General features: G+C 43.6%; 1 long non-coding RNA gene across 1 annotated transcript in view; it reads right to left on the reverse strand.

Moving 5' to 3' along the window:
* Positions 1-3,084: 3,084 nt before the first annotated feature.
* Positions 3,085-18,473, reverse strand: part of LOC143773661 (uncharacterized) — a 33,699-nt gene continuing 18,310 nt past the window's right edge. Inside the window, exons 3-4 of the long non-coding RNA XR_013215286.1 lie at positions 6,923-7,103; positions 3,085-3,293 (exon numbers count right to left, since the gene is read on the reverse strand). This is a non-coding gene — a long non-coding RNA (uncharacterized LOC143773661). The remainder of the gene's footprint in view (positions 3,294-6,922; positions 7,104-18,473) is intronic.

Here is an 18,473-nt window from a genome sequence, read left to right on the forward strand (position 1 = left end):
TTTTTGTAGGATGAATGCATATAACGTACTGAAACATTTGAAAAAAATTCTAAAAGTGGTGAAATTATAAAGAACTCCAATTCTGTCACTATTTTTTAGGTCTTGATTTTACAACATTCAACAATTGGAAAAATTATCTGTGTGAGGACTTTAATTTGCATTAAAACCTACTGCTTTATTGATGCACTTTTGGAGTACATAGAATGTTTTGGCCATTTCTTATTGAATTTTTAAGTAAAGCCACGGAGCCTGAAAGATAGCAATTCTGGCATTTCCGGGTTTTGTTTTATTTCCGCTTTACAGCATTTACTGTTTCAGTTAAATAATTTGATATTTTAACAGATTGGACTTTTACAGACAGCATTATTAAATGTTTATTTTTTATTTTTTCAATGTTTTTATTTTTATTGGTCAAAAAGGGAGAAAGTTTGATTTTTTTATTTCTTTTTTATATTCACAAGAGTTACCAACTTGGCAGTCAGAAAAGCCTTCAACAGGCTCAAAAGTTCCTTGGTAACCAATTGACAGTGTGCAGTTATTTTATAGGGAAAGAGTAGGTGATCAGGAACAGAGATTGTTATCCATTAAATAACCTTGTACACTAAGTTTCCTGGTTATGTAGGGAAGAATTTATTATGAAGTTAATTAACATATATTTTTGGAAAAGGAACAAAAACTAGAATTTGCTGAAAATACTCAAGAAAACTTTCAGCGAACATACAATCTCTAGATATTTGTTTTCTTTAATCCCCCAAATGATACAAGACATTTGTCCTAGTACAATGCACTAATTTAACATTACACATTTGAGTACAGAATAGAATATTTTTGTCTCTTTTTAGAAATGAATGACTAGCTTTTGTCTCTTTTAAGAGCTGAGTGAATATATTTGCAGGACCCTGGTCCAGCGACCATGTTGTTTTCAACCAGTTAATGAAATGAGAAGCTTGGGATGTTGGCAAGTAAGAAACAGTTCACAGGGCTCCAGTTCTGTACCCACAGAATAATTGAGTGGTTGCTGTGTAATGTGGCATGGGGCAGTAGTTGTTGGTGAGGTACTTGTCTCTTATGCCCAGCATCTTACATGAAGATGGGGGACCTGGCTGGGTGTGTGGACTTGTGCTGTTGGGACAACACACCTTGCATTCCACATGTAACCAATGACTTTGGTTGGCCAGGACCAGTCGTTCTGTGAGGAAGACCATCAGTCAAAAATAAATTTGTTACTGAATGACAACTTGAGATGGATTGTATGACAAATGAAGAAATAGTCCAGCATAACAAGTAGATTCTTCTTTATTTAAATTAAATCCATACACAGGACATGAAAAGTCGTGAAGACAGGTGAATTTGTGTTAGTATAAAGCTTGCATCAACATGTCTCAGGTGAACACTCACCCTTAATCATGCTCTTAATTCTTGATTATTACTTATATGGGCTGCTGCAGAACCAATGTCCGCGCTCCGACTGGATGGGGTTAACGTCAATGTTGAGCTGGAATCTACATTATTGTATTATTTTCAGGGGGATTATATACAGAAGATAGTGGGTACACATCTTGATGAACGTTTCCTTCACAATATGTAGTATTTTACACAGTTTTGATTCCTTTCTCTTCACTCGCTTGTTCTATTTCTTTACCGTTCCTCTCTACTTAACCACAGCCCAGCTCAGTTCTACAGTCTAGCTAGCAAGAGTGTTATTCTCAACCTGCAGTTCCATGTATTCTTTCCCTTTTATAGAATTATATTGCCAGTATGGCTGGTACTTATCTTCTCTGTCCCTGATGCTCTGGAATTCCTGCCCAGAGCACTCTCTTTGCCTTTCGTACTCTAAGCCCGTTACCTTTTGGAGTTTAAAACTTTGGTTGTACTGTTAGGCGTCCTTCCCCTGGACCCATCACCGATAAATCACTCTGTTCTTTTGGACAATTATCTCCTAATTTCCACCAGGATCTTGCTATCTCGTTATCCTCTGTCTTTGTCTCCTCTCAAGTTAGGGACACCCATGCCATGCAGAGCTGGTCACATTAGACCTTAGGTCGGCTTTCTATGCACATTGGGCCCTGTCTGATATTCCTACAGGAACTGTCTCTGTCCCTTTAGTCAACACCTCCCACTCTGAGCTAGTCCCAACCATTAACTCTAACTTTCCCTACTGTCAGGCAGCACACAACAGTTCTCGCAAGTCATAATTTACATTACACAACATAACATGACGCTTGTTCTTCAAGGGGGAATGTTGGGCGATATGTGCATCTCCTTACATTTATGCCAGGATCAATTTCCCCATTTCTATCTCATTTTATATTCTGGATTTGTGGTACAATATGGAGACTGTTTACAGGAGTATGCATTCTTTTTGACCTTGTATAATAACATAGATGAATGTGTGTATGCGTAGCCTTTTAACTATTCTCTGCGATAGACTTATAAAGAGAAGACCAGGATATTGAGAACCCTCCTTTTTCTGAATTGTGAAAATGATATAACCTTATATTCTCAGCAATATTTAAACTTAGTCTCAGATCAGTGGAGAGGAGAACACTTTGGGTATGGGTGCACAGATTGTTTCTGCAGTAGAATTATCATCTGGATTTTCTAGATTAAAAATATGCAACATATTATAATAGCACTGTGAATAAAATTTTACAAAAATCCGCATTGAAAATTGGCTAATTCAGCAGATTTGATCAGATCTACAGCATGTCAAATATGCTGATGTCATTGTGGATTTCATCCTTTGCAATGAAAAGGTGAAATATGTGGCAAATCCAAAGCATTTTCACAAAAGAAAGTCCTCAATGATTACGGTAAATCCATTGCGGATGTATCCTACAATGGCTAAAACATATATATTTGTCGCTGAGTGGAAGAGCTGCATAACACCTTGAAATCTATTATCTACTGAAAGAGATAATAAAAATATATTCTTGTAATATAATAATGGTCTGTAACAAATGTAAGATAATCATTCTGATTAGATATTCCACATGGTGGCATTTCTGGCCATAAAAGGGTTAATTTCCAGCCGCAGCTTTTTTTAATAAGAGATATCTTCATCTTTTTCCTTGACTGTGGCTCAGGTGTTTATGCTGTTCATACCGTGAAGGAAAAACACTTAGATGGAGAATCATATCATATGTTGTTACTCCTTGAGGGTGATAAACACTTCATTACAATTCAGCTGATACTGCTCCATGGTATATTATGATAGTCTCTCTCATGAGTTCTGTAATATTGCAGCCACAGTGTTGTCTTGGGTGATGCGATTGTTCAATAGTTGGTTATTTCTAAACAAACAGAACATTATATACCATCAGCTTCCGTAAATCTGTAAATTAATTCTGAGGTTTTCTGCTATCTGATTGAGTTTGCATAATGTATATATCACAATTACAGAGAGTGATAAGGTTGACATTAGTGATGAAGCATTAAATAATTTTTAAAAATGCTGGTCCTGAGAAAATGAAAAAGTGGCAGAAAAATACATGTCCATCACGGATTGTGTGGAATGTTTTCACATTTGTAGGACACAATTTTGAATAATGTGATGAATTTTTAATGTTTCCTTCTGTTCCGCTTGTGTCACTAGAGGGAATGGTTGGTGATATCAAATTCCTGTTTGTGGCACATTAGTATATGGGAGGGGGAAAATTTTCAAGATGGGTTGTGACCATAGCGGTTATTTTGAAGTTGACCATTTTGGATCCAACTTTATTTTTTCCAATGGGAAGAGGGTCATGTGACAAATCAAACTTATTGAGAATTTCACAAGAAAAAAATGGTGTGCTTGGTTTTAACGTAGCTTTATTCTTTCATGAGTTATTTACAAGTTTATGACCACTTATAAAATGTGTTCAAAGTGCTGCCCATTGTGTTGGATTGTCAATGCAACCCTCTTCTCCCACTCTTGACACACTGATAGCAACATCGCAGAAGAAATGCTAGCACAGGCTTCCGGTATCTGTTGTTGCAGATGCTGCACATCTTGTATCTTCACAGCATAGACAATTGCCTTCAGATGACCCCAAAGATAAAAGTTCCTACATGAACAGTTTCCTGGAAAGTGGATTGGTCATCGTGGGCAAGTTGAATGGCCACCAAGGTCTCCTGATGTGACCCCCTTAGACTTTTATCTTTGGGGTCATCTGAAGGCAATCTCGCGAGACTATGGCACTATCTTCAATGGAGCACGGTGACCCACTCCACTGCGCAGGGTGAATACATCATAAAACACTGCGGGGCGGGATCTAGGGCATCCGCAACATGCAGGTGCGATAGCCTGATGTCAGTTACCGGGCAGTGCGCACTGCGCATGCCAGAGAAATGTTGGCACAGCACAGGCACCGGGCATGTAACAGCAATACAGGAGGCGGCACACAGATGCAAGAGGGGAATGATGGACGGCTGGGAGGCAGCTGAAACGGGGAGCCCTGTGGGGCTTCTGTGATATTGAGGACAGGCGTACTATATGGGTATGTGTTGGCTGCTATATGTTTATTAACTTCTTCATGCATTTGCACTATGCACTTTAAGGCCAGTTTGGCTATGTTTCTTTATGCATGTTAAATATGTTGATGTTTTGCACATAATCCCAGAGCCTGAATTTATTTATCACCTCTATCTCATTTTTGTGCACTATGCTTGTGTAAAAATCCTTTCCTCTTAATTTATGATCTTATACAGTATATATTTGTAATAATTGCACTTCAATAAAATGTGTTACCTTTTTACTTCTCTCTTTGAGTGGTGTGTTAAGATACTTTTTATCTGTTTATTGGGTTAGTGTAAATGCACACACCCCTTCCATGCTTTCTAGGATTTCTCTTCACGGTGAAGGAACTCATTTATTAGCATAGATATGTGTTTGGACATTTTTTTGTATATATTTGTTTATTCACATAAAGTGGTCAAACAAGATATATAGAGTCAGCAGTATAAGTTACATGACACGATGCATTGACTGCGCACCTTTAATCTTGATGAACCAGGTATACTGGGTTTTGTTCCTGTAAGTTTTTTCTTTTTCTTTTGTACTTTTCTATGCTGTATGTATTGTACATATTGGGATATATCAAGTCTACTGGAAAATGTAAACTTTAGTTCTTCTGGGATGGGTAGTATCAACTAACATAATAATTAAACATTTACATACAACAATCCTGCAGGCTATCCAATTAGGTGCAAACTCAATATCATGAATTCCAATATACTGGCCTGCCTATAGTTCCTTTTACTTTCAATTACTCAGTTCAGGCATCAATATATAATTCATGAAGCCATTCATCCACCTAGGTTTTATAAAATCCCAGAATGACTTTGATCACCTTGGAATAGAGATGTTATTTACAACCTTTGTTAGTATGTATGAGAGTCTCTCTTCTACTGTATATCTACTGATAACAATGCAATGTTTGTTTTAAACAGATATAATTCAGGAACTCATTTCCTGACTAGTAAATCTACATGTTTGGTACATATGAGTAGACAGTCATGCGTTTGTTTAGTTTCTCATTAGTTATAATTTTATAACAGGGACAGTAAGTTTAGGTAAAATAACACGGATCATTAAAGAGTAATAATAGGCATATCACTAAAATGATATATAGGATATTGTTTGCTTTAAATATAATGGTATATACCAATTTGTAATTACATGGAATTCTATTCAAATCTTACTAGATTATTTTTCTGTTGGAACCTTTAGGGTATGTGCACACGTCCGGATTTCTTGCAGAAATTTCCTGAAGAAAACCGGAAATTTTCTGCAAGAAATCCGCTTTTTTTTTTTCTGTTTTTTTTTGCGTTTTTTTAGCATTCTGCAAGCGTAATTAGCTTGCAGAATGCTAAAGTTTTCCAAGCAATCTGTAGCATCGCTTGGAAAACTGACTGACAGGTTGGTCACACTTGTCAAACATAGCGTTTGACAAGTGTGACCATCTTTTTACTATAGATGCAGCCTATGCAGAATCTATAGTAAAAGATAGAATGTTTAAAAATAATAAAAAAAATTAAAAAAATGGTTATACTCACCTGCAGGCGTCCGTTCCTATAGATGCCAGTGTGGTTCAGGACCTTCCTTGACGTCGCGGTCACGTGAGCGGTCACATGACCGGTCTCGACCAATCACAAGACCGTGACGTCATCGCAGGTTCTTCACCGCACACCAGCTATAGAAACCGAAGCGGCAGCATGCAGCGGAGAGGCGGGAAGACATCGAAGGTAAGTATAGGACTATTTTTTATTTTAATTCTTTTTTTTGGACCAATTATATGGTGCCCAGTCCGTGGAGGAGAGTCTCCTCTCCTCCACCCTGGGTACCAACCGCACATAATCTGCTTACTTCCCGCATGGTGTGCACAGCCCCGTGCGGGAAGTAAGCAGATCAATGCACTTCCAGGTGTGCGGAATCCCCTGCAATTCCGCATTTTAATGAACATGTTGCTTTTTTTTCCGCGATGCGATTTTTTCGCGGAAAATAAGGCTACATTTGCACAAAAAATGCGGAATACACTGAAAATAATGGGAGGCATATGTTAGTGTTTTTTTCGCGTTTCTATCACGCTTTTATAGCAAAAAAACGCAAAAAATACTGAACGTGTGCACATGGCCTTAATGAGATGATATGCTTTAGTTTGCAATATCAGATCAATATAGGGCTGAGGTGCTGACATCCCAGTTATCATAAGGGATAATTGAGGTAAGCAATGAGTATGTGAGTATACAGACGATGCAACATTGATACTAACAGCGTTGATGGAATGAAGGTCTTATTGAGAAATGTCAAAATGGAAAGCTCGAACATGTGACTGCTCTTCAGCACAAAGCAAACAAAGATTTTGAGTACTTCCAGGTATTACTGGGACACATTTGAGATGCACGGCGACAAACTGGAAGTTATAAAAGGACTACAACCTACTTGGATCGTTGGTCACTCAAGATGGAGCGATGACACTGGAAGTTGATAGCAGATTAACTATGGGCAAATCAACAATGAAGTCACTGGACGAGGTCTTCAAATCGAGGAACATTTCACTGGCGAGGAATGCATGGCTTGTTTATAGTTTGATCTTTTCTGTGGTAACATACGGTTGTGAAACCTGGGCGATAAAGAAACAAGACAGAAGAAGAATTGATGCCTTTGAAATGTGGTGCTGGAGAAGGATGTTATCAAAACCATGGATGGCAAGAACAACACACAAATCAATTTTGGAACACATTCTGCCAGACGTCACTCAAAGCAAGTGTTAGGGATAGCAGAATGCACCAAGTAAATATAGATGTTTATTATTATTGGTGCGTTCGCAGCCCGGGGTCCACCGTGCAGGAGGAACCTGCTGCTAGTGTATGGTGGCACTATTTGGCGGTAAAGGCTAGCTCTGTTACTTCACAGAGTAGCCTTGAAAGGAAAGCACTGCGCCCTGTTAGACTCACAGGAGCACAAGCTAACTGCCGAACTGATAGCAGTCAGTGGTAATGCAAACACACAATCTTCTCACCGGAGGTGTCGGTATTCTAGGGGCTTATTTCAGCTGGGTCCCTGAATAAAATCACACAATCTCCTCACCGGAGGTGGCAGTATTCTAGGGGTTTATTTCAGCTGGGTCCCTGAATACAATCACACATAACCACACTGGCACAAAGCACATAACTTGGATTGATACTAGCGCATGGCCGTGCGGTCATAGGAACCTTTTATAGCTGCAGCAAGTACAGGACCTTCCCAGAAGGACCAATGGGAGTCTGCCACAGAGGTTGAGCACCTTCAGGACCTTCCTAGAGGACCAATGAGATTAGCTGCAGTATCTAAGCATGTGACCCTTGATCTCCAACGAGAGATCTTACACTGGGCATGCTCAGAAGGGGAAAAGCAGGACTTAGTCCCAAAAACGTCTGCTTGCCACTGCCCAATACTGGCTACAATGGCAGAAGCTGGAAAGGCAACAGTAACCCCTTGCACAGAGTCAGACTGAGTGAGACGCTGGGACCGACGTCTCTGCTGAGCAGACTCCACTGCGGCAGGAGAAGAATGGGAGACCGCAGCGGAGATGGCCCGAGATTCCCCCTGTGCAGAGGTGGGAACCCGCCCCCTAACATCACTCCCCCCTAGGGCCCCCCCGCCTGGACCTCGCTACGCTCGAAGGCAGCAATGAGCTGCGGAGCCTGAATGTGCTCAGCAAGCTCCCAGGACTTGTCCTCAGGACCATAACCCTTCCAGTCCACCAAATAACATTTTTTGCCATGTACCACCTTGCACCCCAAAATAGCGTTCACCTCGTCATCGTCCGTAGATGAACCCGATGTCCCAGCAGATGACTCAGAAAACCGGGACATGCATACGGGCTTCAAGAGGGACACATGAAAGGTGTCGGTGATACCCAGGCGTGGTGGAAGGGCCAAACGGTGGACCACAGGGTTAACCTGTTCGATGACCTTGAAAGGGCCCAAGTAGCAAGGTTCAAACTTAGTGGACTCAACTCGCAGCCTGATGTTACGGGCAGAGAGCCACACTAAGTCACCAGGAGCAAAGGTTGGTGTGGGGCAGTGATGTGCATTGGCGGAGAACCTCATTTTCTCCTTGGAAGCCCGAATGGCATCCTGAGTGCGGTCCCAAATGTCCTGTGCCTCCACAGCCCAGCCTGCCACCCTGGAGTCGGTGGAAGACACGGGCACAGGTACCCGCGGATGCTGAACATAGTTAAGGAGGAATGGGGTCTGTCCAGTGGAGTCGGCTACAGCGTTGTTCAGCGCAAACTCCACCCACGATAGCAAGGATGCCCAGTCATCCTGCCTGGCTGAGACAAAATGTCGCAGATAATGTGACCAAGGTCTGGTTGGCCCTCTCTACCAACCCATTCGTCTCGGGATGATATGGAGAAGAGAGATTCAACTCAATGCTGAGAAGACGACAAAGCTCTATCCAAAACCGAGATGCAAACTGGGGACCCCGGTCACTGACAATTTTGTCCGGCATACCGTGTAGTCGGAAGACGTGTTTTATGAACAACGCTGCCAAGGCCCATGCAGAAGGTAGCTGTGGAAGCGGCACCAAGTGCACCATTTTAGAAAAATGATTGGTGATAACCCAAATGATGGTACAGCCACGAGACTTGGGCAAGCCCACCACAAAGTCCATCCCGACCATCTCCCAGGGCCTGTCTGCCACTGGCAAGGGATAAAGTAACCCAGCTGGCCATTGTCAAGGAGACTTATTTTTGGCACAGGAGACACACGCCCGAATATAATCTCCGACGTCACAGACCATATGCGGCCACCAGAACATGCTCACCAGCAGCTCAGATGTCCTCTTTGTCCCAAAATGTCCACTTACCCTGGGCAAATGAGCCCAAGAGAGAGCCTCCGGTCGCAAGTTAATAGGTACAAAAGTCTTGCCTGGAGGCACTGACTCTAGCGAAATCGGAGCTACGGTTCTCAGGCTCTCAGAAGGAACAATAAGCCAAAGCTCCCCTTCCTCCTCAGAAGACACAACGGAGCGAGAAAGGGCGTCAGCATGAATGTTATTCTCCCCAGCGAGATAAAGGAGGGTGAAGTGGAACCGGGAGAAGAACAAGGACCATCTGACCTGACGAGAATTTAGCCGCTGGGCTGTTTGTAAATATATCAAATTTTTGTGGTCCGTGAAGACTTGGAAGGGAAAGCGAGCCCCCTCCAAAAGATGTCTCCACTCCGAGAAGGCCAACTTCATTGCTAGTAACTCCCTGTCCCCAATGGAATAATTCCTCTCCGTTGGTGTGAAGGAGAAGAAGAAGCAAGGATGCTGCCAACCTTGAGCATCCTTTTGGAAGAGGATTGCTCCTGCACCAACGGATGAGGCATCCTCGTCCATTATAAATGGCTTATCAACATCGGGACAATGTAGGATTGGAGCGCTGGAAAAATGAGACTTAATAGAGGAGAAAGCCTTGGAGACCTCCTCAGACCACAATTTGGGATTTGCTCCCTTCTTGGTGAGGGCTACCAGGGGAGCTACCAAAGATGAGAAGTGGGGAATGAACTGGCGATAGTAATTAATGAACCCCATAAAGCGCTGCACCGCATTAAGAGAACGGGGTTCTTGCCAGTCCATCACAGCCTGTAGTTTGGCAGTAACCATAGCCAATCCCTGGGGGGAGATGATATAGCCCAGGAAAGGTAAAGACTCCTGCTCAAACATATACTTCTCCAACTTTGCATAGAGGGAATTTGCCCGTAAGAGGTCGAAGACTCTGCCAACATCTCTCCGGTGGGAGTCAATATCTGGAGAGAAGATGAGAATATCATCCAGATAGACTACGACCGAGGTGAAGAGCATATCCCGGAAGATATCATTAACAAAGTCTTGGAAAATGGCTGGGGCATTACAGAGCCCGAAGGGCATCACCAGATATTCATAATGCCCATCCCTGGTATTAAAAGCCATCTTCCATTCGTCCCGCTCACGGATGCAAATCAGGCTATAACCACCCTGCAGATCTAATTTGGTAAATACCCTTGCTCCCCATAGCCTATCAAAGAGCTCAGAAATCAGGGGCAACGGGTACTTATTCTTAACGGTGATGGCATTAAGACCCCTGTAATCTATGCATGGACGTAATTCTCCGTTCTTCTGCACGAAAAAGAACCCCACCGCTGCAGGTGACACTGACTTCCTAATGAACCCTCTTGCCAAATTCTCCTGGATGTATTGGGACATAGCCTCCATTTCCGGGAGAGAGAGGGGATAGACCTGTCCCCGAGGAGGTTCTGCTCCAGGCATGAGATCAATAGGACAGTCATAGGGGCGGTGAGGCGGAAGGGTCTCCACAGCCTTTTTGGAGAACACGTCTGCATAGGACCAATAGCACTTGGGAAGGGAAGAAAGATCTGCGGGTATCTCGGTAGTGGAAACCTGAATGCACTCCCTCACACATCTGCCCTTACATGATTTACTCCAACCCAATATCCTCCCAAAGGTCTACTCAATATGTAGGGAGTGGAAACGGAGCCTGGGCATTCCCAGCATAATCTCGTCCATTCCCTTGGGAAGGACAAGAAGGGAAACAATCTCCTGGTGGGAAGGGGACATGGATAACATGAAAGGGACAGTCTGGTGTGTGATTTGCGAGGGAAGTGTCGACCCATTCACTACTACAGTCACCGGTTTGGCGAGCATCACCAGTGGTATTGCATGGCACAGAGCAAAAGCAGAGGACATGAAATTCCCCTCTGCTCCAGAGTCCACACAAAGCTCGACTGTTAGAGTGGAAGAGCCTAACATGATTGTCCCTTTAAAGGACAGCTTGGAGGAAAATGCCGCTGTGTCTAGTGAACCTCCTCCAATGGTTACTAGACGCGATCTTTTCCCGACCGCCGTGGACATTTATTGGCATAATGTCCTAGCTGTTGGCAATTTTTACACACCACACGGGTACTCGAGCGGTCCGAGACTTTGGTCCCATTCGAGAAACCTCCATGGCTTCATGGGAATCGGACGCCTGAATGGAAGATTCTAGAGGTCTGGCGAAGGTGGGAGCCAGCCGAAACCTCTGCCTACACTGGGTCCGCTCTAACCTCCGCTCGTTAAAACGGAGGTAGATGCGGGTAGATATTAAAATGAGCTCCTCCAGTGTGGCGGGAATCTCCCTGGTGGCCAAGGCGTCCTTCACATGGTCTGCCAGTCCTTTCCAGAACACCGGAATGAGGACTTTATCCAGCCACTCCAGCTCAGAGGCCAAAGTCTGGAAATGGACTGCGAACTTGCTGACCATGGACAAACCCTGTGAAATTGCCAACAATTGGAGCACGGTATCGTGGGTGACACAAGGTCCTAAAAAGACCTGTTTCAGATCGTCCAGGAAGAGAGGAGCACTCTGCACCACACGATCATCACGCTCCCACAGCGGCGTTGCCCACTCCAGTGCCCTGCCCTACAAAAGGGATAAAATAAATCCCACTTTCGCCCGTTCCATAGGAAAACATGCAGCCAGGAGCTCTACATGTATGGAACACTGACTCATGAATCCCCGACATAGCTTACTGTCACCAGCAAACTTGTCTGGAAATGGGAGACGGGATAAAGTTGGAGCAGGGGTGGCAGAGAACAAACTGGCTTCAGCTACACTTGCAGCCTGAACAGTGACTGCGGTAACATCCACAGCTGAGGTTGTGTGTTCTAGAGCCGCCAACCTACCCTCCAGCTGCTGGATGTACCGCTGTAGATGCTGATCGTCCACCATTTACTAGCCAGACCCTGGCGCTAGTATTCTGTTAGGGCTAGCGGAATGCACTGAGTAAATATACATGTTTATTATTATTGGTGCGTTCGCAGCCCGGGGTCCACCGTGCAGGAGGAACCTGCTGCTAGTGAATGGTGGCACTATTTGGCGGTATAGGCTAGCTCTGTTACTTCACAGAGTAGCCGTGAAAGGAAAGCACTGCGCCCTGTTAGACTCACAGGAGCACAAGCTAACTGCCGAACTGATAGCAGTCAGTGGTAATGCAAACACACAATCTCCTCCCTGGAGGTGTCGGTATTCTAGGGGCTTATTTCAGCCAGGTCCCTGAATACAATTACACAATCTCCTCACCGGAAGTGCTGGTATTCTAGGGGCTTATTTCAGCCGGGTCCCTGAATACAATCACACATAACCACACTGGCGCAAAGCACATAACTTGGATTGATACTAGTGCATGGCCGTGCAGTCATGTGAACCTTTTATAGCTGCAGCAAGTACTTGCCCCCAACATCTGCCCCCAGCCACCCCAGAAAAAGGCACATCTGTAAGATGCGCCTATTCTGGCACTTAGCCTCTCTCTTCCCACTCCCGTGTAGCGGTGGGATATGATTTTCCCATTTTTTTTCCTAATGTGTGTGTGTTTTATTAACCATTTACTAGTATTGGATTAATAATGGATAGGTGTCTTATTGACACCTCTCCATTACTAACCTGGCTTAATGTCACCTTACAATAGCAAGGTGACATTAACCCTTTATTACCCCATATCCCACAGCTACAGGGAAGTGGGAAGAGAGAGGCTAAGTGCCAGAATAGGCGCATCTTACAGATGTGCCTTTTCTGGGGTGGCTGGGGGCAGATGCTTTTAGCCAGGGGGGGTCCTATAACCATGGTACCTCCCTAGGCTATTAATATCTGCCCTCAGTCACTGGCTTTCCCACTCTGGCGGAGAAAATTGCGCGGGAGCCCACGCCAATTTTTTCAGTGATTTAACCCTTTATTTAAACAGCTAGAGACCGCAAATTTTGCACACAGAGAACTGGAACATTACTAATGAGGAATATGCAAAAAAAATAAGGGATATGAAATGGTTTACTGTATGTAAACCATGACTCATATCCTGTCGGGTTTTGGAAAGAGATGGCAAAAACCGGCAATTGAATTACCGGCTTTTAAGCTATCTAGCGCAGTATTAAATATAAATAAATATATATATATACATATATATATACATATAGACTGTATATATGTTTTCACGACAATTTGAGCCCAGGGATCCATTGTATGTCCGTTTTGCAAGCCGGCGAGAAAATCTCGCTGTTCGGATGCCATACAGATTACATACGGAGGTGTACATGCGCAAAATATGCTGCCACACCCTGCCTACGGATGACATACGGATCACTATTTTGGGAACATTGCTGCGTATTACGCATGTAAAATACGGACCGTATTTCCCTACGCTGAGTGTGACGCTGGCCTAATAGATGCACCTTTTCTGGAGAGACTGCTGGTTGCTATTTTTAGGCAGGGGCGGGTCAATATCCATGACCCATTCCCATTCTGAGAATACCAGCCTCCAACTGACTGGTTGACAAAATTGGGGGAGGACTGTTTTTTATAAATTATTTATTTAAATAATTTAAAAAAAAAAGTGTGGGGACCCCTCTATTTTTGATAACTAGCCAAGATAATGCTGATAGATGAGGGCTGCAATCCATAGCTGTTGGTTTTGTCTGTGCTGGTTGTAAACAATACATGTGGCTCCACCTTATTTTTTATTTTATTATACAGGCGCCAGCTAATAAATACTATCATCATCATATGCTTGCTCTCACTGCTATCAGTGAGACCAGTCATACGATGATGAGAGTTGTACTCTCATCAGCCGATGCCTGTGACTGTCGGTAACCTTTTTTAACTTCGGTCACATATGCTGGCTCACACATTGTCATCTTTATGACAGTGTGGAAACCGTAGCGCTTTGACTGGCAGTAACAAACGTACTGCCAATCAGAGCTGGTGTTTCTCATGCTATCATACAGATGACAGTGTCAGACTTTTTGGATGTTTGGGCTGCTGAACCCAGACAGTAACAAGGACTTCAAGAAGAAGTCTGTGTTCGGGGGTCCATGCACGGACACTAGGTGCTCAGTACAGACCCCAAACTTTACCGTTTGGGTTCGCCCATCCCTACTCCTTTTTAAACAACATAAACTGGTGTTCATACTAAAAATCACATGACACAGCTGCTCATAATAAAGGGGGGAAATTTTATGTATGTAACTAAGCTTGGATTAAAGGATACCTATTGTTTTATTTTTATTTAATATCAGGTTCCTTCCTAGCATGTGCAGCAGATTGATGACAGTCTTGGTCCTGAAAGCCCCACTACTTACTTTGCAGCATGCTGCTCAGCAGGCAGGAGTGCTAAGATTCTGAACGAGTGCATTTACAGACCTTTGCATAGGGTCAATAGAAAGTACATAGAGTATAAGCTCATAGACTTCTACCGAGCCAGCATACTAAACAGCTTTTTTGAGATTTGTGGAGTTCTAAAGACTTGGACCCCACTGGTCTGCTGCACATGTTAGTAATGGAATAGATATAAAATACAAAATAATATATGTACTAGCATGGATGTTACACTGTATGACTAAAAAAAGATAATTGCTAATTTTTGCTACTAGTCAGTTGCACAAAGGATGAAAATTGAAGCACTATGCTTGTTAAATGGCAGTCCCATTCTAGCGAGGGACATGGGTATTCCGTTGTCATGATCTCCAATGTTTCCTGCTGAGTTTTATGGCACATTTGCAAGACCCTCTCTCACTCTTTAAGTACACTGTGATGCCGAGTCACAAATGTAATGCTGAGTTACCACTCATGTACAAGCCCTGAGACAGGGTAATCGATATGTCTGGGGTCAAGAGCGCTCTTTATAAACAGAGGGGTAAGACAAAGGCACAGTCAGGTCACAGTCCAAGGTCAAAATTCCAGGAAGGAAAGGGATCAAGACAAACGGGCTAGGCAAATTAATGGTCAAAGGCAAGATTCAAGGTCTGGCAACAAAACAGAAACAGAGCATTGTAAAACAAGGCACACACACCATTGAGGTAAAGTTACGATTGTTAATAATCAGACACAGCCAGCTAAATAGCCAGGTAATCGCCCAGGAAACACCTGGAAGAAACCTAGTACTCACAATTCTGACAGCTCAGCACGTCCCTGATTCTACGTATAGAGCAGCTGAGCTTTCACTGCATCCATGACACAGTGAGTGATGGAATGGTGACAGTACCCCCTCCTCTAGAGGGGCCACCAGACTCCCATGTTTCCAAGGAAACCTAAGATGGAAATCCCTGATCAATCAATTGGCCTTCACAGAATGAGCCAAAACCAAGGATCTCTCCTCTGGTCAGCATTCCCTCCAATGAACAAGATATTGAAGGGATTTTCGGACCCTCTGAAAATCCACAATTCTCTCCACCTCATACTTCAAACCTCCATTGACAGAAACCCGAGGAGGCAGAGATGAGGGATATAATACCGCAGGGACAAACTCTTTTTTTTTTAAATCTAAAGTTAAAACTTTATAAACTGCCACCGGATTGACTAGTTCAAAAATCTCATAAGAGACAATTGTAATGTTATGCTAATTCACCACTCATGGAAAACTGTGAGGCAGGGTAGTCAGGAAGTTCAGATCAGGGGAATAAAATGTGGATGTCCTCTTAACACCAGACTGTGAGGTAATGATCTTCTTCTCAAAACGCACCACTATAAAGCAAATAGTGTCATGTCTTCAGAATTACATTTTCATTGTTGAAATACACAGGCTCCATCTAGTGGCTGAATTTATTTATTGGCACTATCTTTTTGTCCCTCCGCTCTTCCTATTGATTGCTTTATAGTGGTGTCATCACTTGTCATTGCACGGCGAATAAGCCTCCTTACCTTGACAAGCCAGCTGGTATGTCACTCTCCATAAGGAGAAACGTTACCCCTTAGACCCCAGTCCAGAGCCTCTCACCTAGCCAAATCAGTTCTCATGCTTCGCACTGACGAGGGCCAACAGCCCGAAACACCGTGTCTGCGAATTGAGATACTGATTTGGCTTTTATCCTAAGTCATATTGCACGACTCGTTAAAGGGTTGATTGTGACTTGTAGGATCGCTACTTCCAATAGGTGGCGCTATAGAGTTAAGTCCTCTTTTTTTCAGCAGAGGCAATTTGCATATTTAAATTCCCAGAGGAGCATTGCACGGCGAATAAGCCTCCTTACCTTGACAAGCCAGCTGGTATGTCACTCTCCATAAGGAGAAACGTTACCCCTTAGACCCCACCTACTCTTAGCAGACCACTGTTGTTAATAAATGGATCAAGTTTTCTCAACACACTGTTTACTGATATTGAGGTTTTGTTCATAAGTAGTGTTGAGCGATACCGTCCGATACTTGAAAGTATCGGTATCGGAAAGTATCGGCCGATACCGGCAAAGTATCGGATCCAATCCGATACCGATACCCGATACCAATACAAGTCAATGGGACTCAAGTATCGGACGGTATTCCTGATGGTTCTCAGGGTCTGAAGGAGAGGAAACTCTCCTTCAGGCCCTGGGAACCATATAAATGTGTAAAAGAAAGAATTAAAATAAAAAATATCGCTATACTCACCTGTCCGACGCAGCCGGGACTTCAGCGAGGGAACCGGCAGCGTTGTTTGTTTAAAATTCGCGCTATTACTTGGTTACGTGAATTCCCGGCTTGTGATTGGTCAGGTCGGCCATGTTGCCGGGACGCGGACCAATCACAGCAAGCCGTGACGAAATTACGTCACGGCTTGCTGTGATTGGTCCGCGTCCCGGCAATATGGCTGCCCTGACCAATCACAAGCCGTGACGTCACGGGAGGCTGGACACGCGCTCATTTTAAAATGGGCGCGTGTCCAGCCTCCCGTGACGTCACGGCTTGTGATTGGTTGCGCCGCGGTCAACCAATCACAAGCCGGGAGGCTGGACGCGCTCATTTTAAAATGGGCGCGTGTCCAGCCTCCCGTGACGTCACGGCTTGTGATTGGTTGCGCCGCGGTCAACCAATCACAAGCCGGGAGGCTGGACGCGCTCATTTTAAAATGGGCGCGTGTCCAGCCTCCCGTGACGTCACGGCTTGTGATTGGTCAGGGCGGCCATATTGCCGGGACGCGGACCAATCACAGCAAGCCGTGACGTAACTTCGTCACGGCTTGCTGTGATTGGTCCGCGTCCCGGCAACATGGCCGACCTGACCAATCACAAGCCGGGAATTCACGTAACCAAGTAATAGCGCGAATTTTAAACAAACAACGCTGCCGGTTCCCTCGCTGAAGTCCCGGCTGCGTCGGACAGGTGAGTATAGCGATATTTTTTATTTTAATTCTCTCTTTTACACATTTTAACATTAATGTTGTTGCGATACCCGATATCCGATACCACAAGAGTATCGGAATCCCGGTATCGGAATTCCGATACAGCAAGTATCGGCCGATACCCGATACTTGCAGCATCGGAATGCTCAACACTATTCATAAGTCATTGGATTTTTTTGAAGTAGGCTTCTATTTGAACAGTAAGAATAATATGGTTTCTAGAAGAATCCAAGTCTAAGAGAGCATATATTACAATGATGCCAGCCTTTACATCTATGTAACGAGTTCTGATGTCTCTAAACGAGCAATCTATGTGTGACATGCAGATGATAGCTCCAATAAATGACTTCCAACTTAAGAACTTGTCAAATCTGGAGGATCCCATTTGGATATTAGAGATTGTTATATGAAGTGTAGACACCTCAGGGCGTATTTCAGCATCTGAATTACCTTCTACTAGTTCAAAGGTTCTTCACTATGTAACAGTTTTGGTCCTGAGAGCCAGGTTGCGTTTTCTAGCTAACTTGCATCAACTGCTCTAGTAGCGTAATATGCAGGAATTCTGGTCTGTAGTCACTCTATCTTTTCAAGGTCAATGTCTATTTCAGATATAATAAATTCAGCTAATGTAGGCAAACAAATAATGTTGCATTCTTTAGTGCTAAAGCATATACAGTAAATAAGTAATATTTGAAATATGATTTGCATTACTGCTCTAGACAATAAGAAAAAATGCAGATACTTAGCACATAATTTGGCCAATTCATGCATGCCCAGCAGCCAACGACAAGGCAGTGTCCGGTTTTCTGGGAACTTACATGTCTAGTGTGAATATCTTTCTTAGG

The sequence above is a fragment of the Ranitomeya variabilis genome, chromosome 5 (genome assembly GCF_051348905.1).
Source record: "Ranitomeya variabilis isolate aRanVar5 chromosome 5, aRanVar5.hap1, whole genome shotgun sequence".
In the NCBI taxonomy this organism is placed as follows: Eukaryota; Metazoa; Chordata; class Amphibia; order Anura; family Dendrobatidae; genus Ranitomeya; species Ranitomeya variabilis.